Below are 8,965 nucleotides of genomic sequence, written 5' to 3'. Positions count from 1 at the left end.
CTCACAGGTATACTGTATAGGCATCACAGGCGTGCTATATAAGACTCACAGGTGTACTATATAAGACTCCTGTGTGTACTTATAAGATTTACAGGTGTACTGTATGAGAACCACTTTGTCTGATTGTGGTGGGTTGACAACTAGTGGTCAACTTGTAACACCCAGCTGAACTGAATTAGTATGGTGCTGGGTGTGAGAGGCCCACCTGAGGGTTGTTGCTGGCAGCATAAGAGGCAAACGGGAGAAGGAGGGAGGCTGTTGGGAGTAGAGAGGCCTTAGGGGACTGGCAGAAGCTGTTGGGAAGCTGTAAGGAGCTGCTGTTTCTCTTGGGCTATTCTGCTGGAGGACCTGGTCATGCTGGCTTTCCTGATGAACCTGGTTGTTGTCATTGGAGGAGGAGCTTGGGACCTTGTTGTCGCTGAGAATGGCTTCAGTTCACTTTGGGGAGCCATGGTCCTCACTTTGAGCATCACTTCATGGCTCTGGAGGGGAAGATGTTGCACTGCTGTGTCTCCTGGAATAGCTTGTCTCTTTGGCTTTCCTGATGGGAACTCAGCTTTCCTGATTGGAGAAGGAGCTTGGGACCTCACTGTTGTGGAGATTGTCTGTGTATTTATCAGGGGAGCTCTGGTTCTTACTTTGAACATCACTTCCTGGCTCCAATTCATATCCCTTAGCACAGATCCTTCATCCCTTTGGCACAGACTTTCTAGCGTCCATCACTGACCTTTGGGCCTTCCCAGCGTAGATCTGTGAAACAGGCCTGCATGAAATATTGTCATGGGCTCTAGACCTCCAGCTGAACTCATGGGAGGCATTGTTATGGGTTCTAGGTCTTCCACTGAACTCACATAAGACATTACCATGGGACCCAGGCCCTCAGCTGGATTCTTTGGTATTTAATGCAGATTTCCTGCACTCTCTTTGTATATGGTTCTTTGGGTGACTATTATAAATAATCTTATAAAATATGTGTCCTGTCTTACATTGTTCCACTTGCAAAAATCCCAAACTATGACACTGATTACAAATGAATCTGACTTACAATCTTTCTCCCAGAATGGAATTCATTCGTAAGTCGGGAACTTATGTAATTGCAGTTTCTGGGATTTGTTATTTACACTTTATTTTGTAAGCACAAGTTGTTTTTTTTTTAATTCTTGAGGTGAGGATGAGATCACTAAGGTATTCTCTCTCTAGCAGGTTTAAAAAAATAAGAAAATAATTGATATTATCCCAATGTTTACAAAAAAAGGAGTGCTGCTGCAAAAGCAGGAGTTCTGAGAAAGGAAGTGAAAGTGTCTGCATAGCATCTTGCTGGCCATGGAGTCAGCTGATGTTGATGGAGGAGATGACAGGGACAGCCTGGTTAGTCAGGGCTGGATGAAGCAACCGAAAAGAAAGTGTATGTGGCAGTAGCCATACAGGTAAATGAAAATGTCTGAATGGTAGAAAGAAAAAAAAATGTCGATTCACTCAGAAAATAGCCTACTGGTGTGCCAAACATGGCTCAGCAGTGAATTCAGGAGACGAATGTCTTGCCCTCCGGGGGATGCATGGCAGTGCACCCCTTTCCTCCTACCCAGTGATTACTGGGAAGCAGGAGGAGAAAGTGGAGCAGGATTGAGAAGGGACTTCCGCCTATCAGAAGTAGCCCTTGCTGAACAGCTGGGAAGGGCTGTGCGAGGGACAGGGAGAGGAAGCCCAGCGAGCAGGGTATGCAGGCCCCAGGAGAGGCTGGGATTGGCTGCAGCAGGCTGGCTACCCCAGGAGAGGCAACTGCCTGACTAAGCAAAAGAGACACCTCTGAAGCCAGGGAATGAGATTCCTTTCTGGCCTTCACCTTCCTCTTCCCATTGCCCCATAAAACATGAAACAAGAATGACAGGAGCCAGCCAGCCTGATTGTACTTGCTGGTAACCTCAGTCTTCTAGCAGGCTGGTGGAGGATGGCAAGTTTGAGCCCAGCCTAGGAAGCTTAGTGACTTAATGAGACTCCATGTCAAAATTTAAAAAGAAAAAGAAAAAGTGGTGGAGATGTACCTCTGGGTGAAGGTGCTTCCTAAAGACTGAATTTCAGTGTGGTTTTAACCAACTGCACCTGAGAGTAACTATCAAAAGACTTCAGTTATAGTGGAAATCCTGCTGCTAACAATGGTTTCCTCTTGTGTAAAATGAGAAGTTAGATTATGCAGTCTCCAAAGTCTCTCTCAGTCTAAGCTATCGATGGTTGTGTTGCTTGCTAGGTACGGGAATAAAGCTGGTCGCTGGTTTGTGGGTACACATTTCCTAGACCTAAAATCAAGTCTTTATGCAGTGTTTACTGACAGAACAGCCAAATAAGTATACAACATCCTCTTTACAATAGAACGCTTGGCAGTCTGACCTATAGTTGAAAAACCTCAATTCAAGTTGTATTATTATTTCTGAAACTTCATGATTAAAAAAATTCACATAAAATTTTTTAATCTAAATTGATTTCTATCCATTGTCATTCTTTCTTCAGTGTAACAATTGCATCTTTTTTGCCTACTGAAACTGTTTTTGTCATACTGTATCTGAAATATTAACTTACTGATGAGGTTCCTACTGTCTCCATTCAGAATTTTTTCATTTCTTACTCTTTTCTAGTGATCACTCAGCATATTGTGACGCATACTGTGAGTGTGTTTGTGTGAGCGCTTGTGCGTATCTCCCATAGACAGACTGTGAGTTCTTTTAGGGTAGAGTTTTTTTCATACTCATATTTATTTCCAAACCATTAACACAGCACCTTACATAAAGTAAGCCCTCCACGCATGTTGGTTGGACTGCATTTATCTGGCCTCTGGTGCAGGATGCCAACTGTTCTGGCTTATGGAACTCTGTGACTTCCTCTATTCCTGGGGAACTCAGCCGACAGGATTTAAACCCCACAGATTGCAGAAAGAAGAAGAGACAAAACACACAGACTGTCTGAGTCTTGGAAAGGAGATATTACAGATGGAATTGGCATTGGCAAGATAACACATAACACACAAATGTGGAAGAATTGATTATTTCCACTTAGAAAATAAACAAGGTTAATTTACCTTCCCAGTTAGTTACACACTTACAGCCCATGCAAGGGTAGAGACTAGAAGACTCCTGGGATCATAGGCTAACGAACCTGTAATAGAAGAAGCTCAGGCAAGGCTTTCCTGTAGTGTTACATGACCTAAAGCTACCTACCGTGCAGGAAAGACTACATTTATGAGAGCTCCAGTTCCCTGGTTTCAGAGAAAGGAAATGCTCTCTTTTTGTTTATGTTTGTATTTGTAGCATATATTTATGTAGTATATTGTTTATGTCTTGGGAATGTGGCAGGGAAGAGCAATGGTCTCCCCTGTGAAAGGTATGCTGGTCTTCTTTGCGTAGTAAATAAAGGGAGCCCCCATTCCCAGGCTCCAGCCTGGCAAGTCAGAGTGTGGGCTGGGTGTTGGATCTACCATGTCTATTTCTAGCCTCAAGATTCATTCCTTAGGGAATGGTTCCTGGCACAAATTCTAGGTCAGGTCGGTGTAATTGCAGACCAATTTGATGGGCTCTTTTAATGAGATTGGAGTTGTGGCGAGATTGATGCAAAATGAAGAAGAGACTACGATGAACAAAAAATTGTTCTTATCTGGTAATGCACCAGTAAAGACTGTCATGAATGTGGGGAGCGGTTTGTGTGGGCTGAATATGGAATTTAGCCAATTTCTAACTTCTGCCTTTACAGGGATTTGAGCTCTTTTCTCTGTAGCTCTTCTTTTGGGCTCTAATGAGCTCCCCAACAGCAGATCTAACAAGTATACATATGTGTAATAGGGTGTTTGTAAGCATCCTATAGGGAAGAAGAAAAGCAAAGGAAAAACAGACTCCTGAGAAGCCTCATATGTTTCTAAATGCATAAAATATTGATTCAGTAGGGGACTATGTAAAGGGGGGGTTAGAATCTAGAGTTTTAAAAACTCATTATTAGTTATTTTTCTGCAAAGTTGAATTATAAAAGTTTGAAACACATAAATTTTGTTGGATTGATTAAAACCTGGAACACAGAACTCAATTAATCTAGTCAATTTAAACCTAGTGGGAAAAGAACCCAATGTAACAGAGAATAGTAGGAATAGCACCTTAGGACCAAAACAAAATCAATGAGTTTCTAGGCCACTAATTAATCCACTTTAAACCTCAAACTGAAATAACTTGGTTATTTTCCAACAGCACAAAATCCAAGCAAATCATAGAATAGCTTCCATGCCTCCACTGGGCTGTGGCCATAGAAAGGGACTGTGTGCTCCAAAGCAGGTGTCTCAGGCACACAAAGCCAGTAACCAATCAAGTTCACATTGTAACCAACAGGCATAGAGTTGAGCTAGTGTAATTAATTAATGCATTATGTCCAATTCTCATTATTCTTAAACCAAGCTGTGAGAGAAGTGGATTTTAATAGAGCCTTAAGTGGATCTTACCACAGTGGATCTTACCAGAGTCCTAAGTACTTTCCAAACATTTCATCATGTTGGGTTCCCACTCCCCTTGCCTGCCTGTGGTGGGCAGACTTCTAGGGCCCAATAACTCTTGCTTCCTGGGGACCCATCTCCTATTATCTTTTCCTTCTGAGGAGAGACTAGTCAGAAGAATACGACAGCCACAATGGCACAGCCCTTCTGCAGTTGGATTATGGAAGCCGAGGCTTTCTTTCTTGTCAGCAGACTCTCATGGTGGCTTTGGTGAAGATGACACGCTGGACAGGCACAAGGTCAGGAGCTGAGAGCAGCCTATGACCTACAGCCTAGGAAGAAGAAAGGACCTCAGTCTCATACCTGGAAGGGAACTGAACCCCGCCGACAACCACGCAGGTGAATTTGGAAGGCATTCCTCTAGTCAAGCCTTTGGATGTTCTTATTGCAGTTGGTGAGTGACCCTGAAATAAACACTCAGATAATGGTTACAGTATTCTGAGAAACTGCAATATAATAAATGTGTGTTGTTTTAGTCACTATGCTTAGACTGATTTGTTATAGTCATACCTTATAATAAGGATACATTCTTTTTTATTTATTTATTTTTTTTACATTCTTTTTTAAAAAAATGTATTAATATATATTTGCAATATATAATGAATATATTCATTATATATATTTGATCCCGAGGAAAGCATCATTAGATGATTTTTTCATTGTGCAAATATCACAGATGTACTGATTATATGCACATATATTTGGTATGATCAAGTACCATGATGAAGAAAAACAACCCCAAATTAAATGAAACATGAGATAAAATGACAGGACCAAGTAATATGGTAAACACAAGATGTGTGAGGTTGCTGCTGGCTTAACATAGCCTACTTTTTGTTTTACATTAAACTGTTTTGTTGATAAGTAGAGGGAATATATTCTAAACTAATGAAAAATATAGAGTATAGAAAATATATAGAACAGTAATAGTGATTGTTTGTTATTATAATAGTAAGCCTACAAGTAGGCAATCAGGGCAGCCTAAGATAGAGTTGGATAAAAGAAAATAGGACACAAGAGTTAAGAGGTAATTCAAGTCATGTAGCTCAATAAGCTTAGAAACATAAAGAAAAAACAGGGAATAAAGATAAAAGGTCAGGATAAGAATGGCGAGATAAGGACCCCTCCTTCCAGGAAGAAAGTTCTTAGGCACAGTATGCTAAGTTAGTTGACAGTTCCTCCCTACATCCACTTTGAGAACATTACACATGCAAATTAACTCACTTCCTCTTATTTTCTTTAAACTGGCAGAGTGACTGACTTTTTCCCAAAGCTCTGCTTATTTGTATAAGAGCAGGACCAAAAAGAAAGTTTAGATTTCCATTTGGAAAGTCCTCCTGGAGACAGGAGCTATTTCTTCTTATTTCTAATACTCTCCTAACATCCTGCTTTTGTCTGTGATTTCATTCTTCGACTTTGTGAGCCAATGAACTGTTTGCACAGAACTGTTTTATTATCATTATATGACTAGCACATAATTGTATTAATCATACTTTTTTAAGATTATTAGACCTGTCAGTTGGTTTCTACCACAAATATGTGAATTATGTGTGGTTACAGCTCTTATGTTGCTAAGTGGTTGGACTTTCTCAGTTTTGTTATAATCTTATGGGACCACTGTTACATGTGAGGTCAGTCATTGATTGAAACCTTGTTATGCAGCACAGAATTGTATGGTAATTATTATGGCTTAGATGTAAAATAAACCCCCAAACTTCACATGCTTGGAAGGAGATTGGCTTTTGGGCGTGCTGTAGCTGATTTACTCTTAGGTGGTAAGGTCTAGTTGGAAGAGCTAGGTCACTGTGGCTGTGCCTTGGAGGGGTATATCTCTCTTTCCAGCTCTTTCTTTGACTCTCTCTTCCTGTCTGCCATGCCATGAGCAGCTCTCCTCTGCCATGCCCCTCTGCCATACTCTTTGTTTCTTATTTGGAGCCAGCCAACTGTGGGCTGAGACATGAGCCAAAATAAACTTCTCTTTCTTTAAAGTGTCGGTGTCCACATTTAACTCAAAAAGAAATTTATAAACTGAAAATCAAAGGTTGGAAAATAATCTTCCATTCAACAGGAACCCAGAAAAAAGCAGGAGTAGTTATTCTGTTTGCAGACAATACGAACTACTAACCAAGAATGTTCAAAAGAGATAAAGAAGGTCACTACATACTTGTTAGGGGAAGACGCTAAGAGGAAGAGATAACAATCATAAATATATATGCACTAACTATGGGAGCACCCAATTATATAAGATCATTATTAATAGACATGAAAAATTAAATAGACAATAACATAGTTATAACAGGAGACCTTATATCCCATCATCACAAAGAGATAGATCAACTAAGCAAAAAAAATCAGCAAAGAAATATCAGAACTGATCCAAACTTGTGGAAAAATGGACTTAGTAGGTGTTTTCAAAGTGTCCCACCCAACATCATCAGAATACACATTCTTCTCAGTTGCAAATGGGACATTCTCTAATAAGACCATATACTAGCCCCCAGGAATGCTTATGTAAATGCAAAGGAACTGAAATTATCCCATGCATACTACTGGACCATAGTGTGATGAAATTGGAAATTAATAGCAAAAGAAACCACAAAAACTCCATAAACACATGGAAATTAAATAATATTCCCCTAAACAACCAATGAGTCACAGATGAAATAAAGGGAAGAATTAAACAATATCTACAATGAAGGAAAAATTTAAACGAGAATGCAGGTACAGCGTACCAGAATTTATAGAAGCAGTCCTAAGAGGGATATTCATAGCAGTGAATTCACATCAGGAAAACAGAATGAGCACAAATAAACAACCTAATGTTACACCTAAAGCTTCTAGAAAAAGAAGAGAAAGACAAGCCCAAAGCCTATACAAGGAAGGAAATTAGAAAGATCAGAGCAGACATTAATGTAATGGAGACCAAAAAAACAAGACAAAGCTTTCATGAAATGAAGAGTTGGTTCTTTGAAAGAATAAATAAAATTGATAAACACTTAGCCAACCTTATCAAAAAAAAGGAAAGAAAAGATTCTAAGTCATGCATTGAGGAATGAAAAAGGTGAAATCACTATAGATCCTGTGAAAATTCAGATCATCCATACCTACTTTGAAAATCTTTACTCTTATAGGATATAAAACACAGAAGAAAAGGATAGATTCCTAGATATATATGAATTATCAAAGCTTAATCAAGACAATACAAAAATTCCAAATAACCCAATATCATTTAATGAGATTGAAAATGTAATTAAAAGCTTACTAACAAAGAAAAACGCAGGTCCTGATGTATTCATAGCTGAATTCTACAAGAAATTTAGAGAAGATTTAATGCCAATACTCCTCAAACTCTTTAGTGAAGTTGAAAGGAAAGCAATACTCCCTAACTCTTTCCTGGAGGCAAGTATTGCCCTCATACTAAAACCAGAGAAAGACCCAATCAAGCAAGAGAACTACAGACCAATCTCCTTAATGAACATAGATACAAAAATGCTCAATAAAATATTAGCAAACAGAATTCAGCAAATCATCAAGATTATAACACCTTGACCAAGTGCGATTCATCCCAGAAATGCAGGAATGGTTGAATATATGCAAACCAATAAATTTAATACAACATACCAATAGAATCAAAGGTAAAAATCACATAGTCATTTCAATAGCTGCAGAAAAAGCTTTTGATAAAGTCCAGCATTTATTCATCATAAAAGCCCTGCAGAAAATAGGAATAGATGATCTTTACCTCAATCTGATAAAACCCATCTATGACAAATCAACAGTCAAAATCATACTAAATGGACAAAAAGTGAAAGCTGTCACTCTAAAATCAGGAATAAGATAAAGATGTCCTCTATCACCGCTCCTATTCAATACAGTTCTGGAACTATTAGCCAGAACAATTAGACAAGAGAGAGAAAGAAAAAGAATTAGGATAGGAAAGGAAGAATTTAAACTATAATTATTCACAGATGACATGATACTTTGCATAGAACAGCCCAAAACTCCCCCAAATGACTCCTAGACTTAATAACCAAATGCAGTTGCATAGCTGGATACAAACTTAACACTCAAAAATAGATGGCATTCCTGTACACAAACAACAAACTTACTGGGAGAAATTAGGGAAACCAGACCCTTCACAATGTCATCCAAGAAAATGAAATACTTAGAAATTAATCCAGCAAAGGAAGTTAAGGATTTATATATTGAAAATTACAGTACTCTGAAAAAAGAAATTGAAAAGGATATCAGAAGTGGATAAGATATCCCTTGCTCATATGTAGGAAGAACAAACATAGTGACAATGACCATGCTCCCAAAATTGTACAGATTTAATGCAGTCTTGATCAAAATATCATTAGCATACCTCACAGAACTGGAGAAAAATATTCTTAAAATTCATCTGGAAGCAGAAGAGACCTAAAATAGCAAAAGCAATCCTGG

The sequence above is a fragment of the Chinchilla lanigera genome, unplaced genomic scaffold (genome assembly GCF_000276665.1).
Source record: "Chinchilla lanigera isolate Chin_1 unplaced genomic scaffold, ChiLan1.0 scaffold00035, whole genome shotgun sequence".
Lineage (NCBI taxonomy): Eukaryota > Metazoa > Chordata > Mammalia > Rodentia > Chinchillidae > Chinchilla > Chinchilla lanigera.
The sequence above is the reverse complement of the archived record's forward strand: the minus strand, read 5'-3'. Positions refer to the sequence as shown.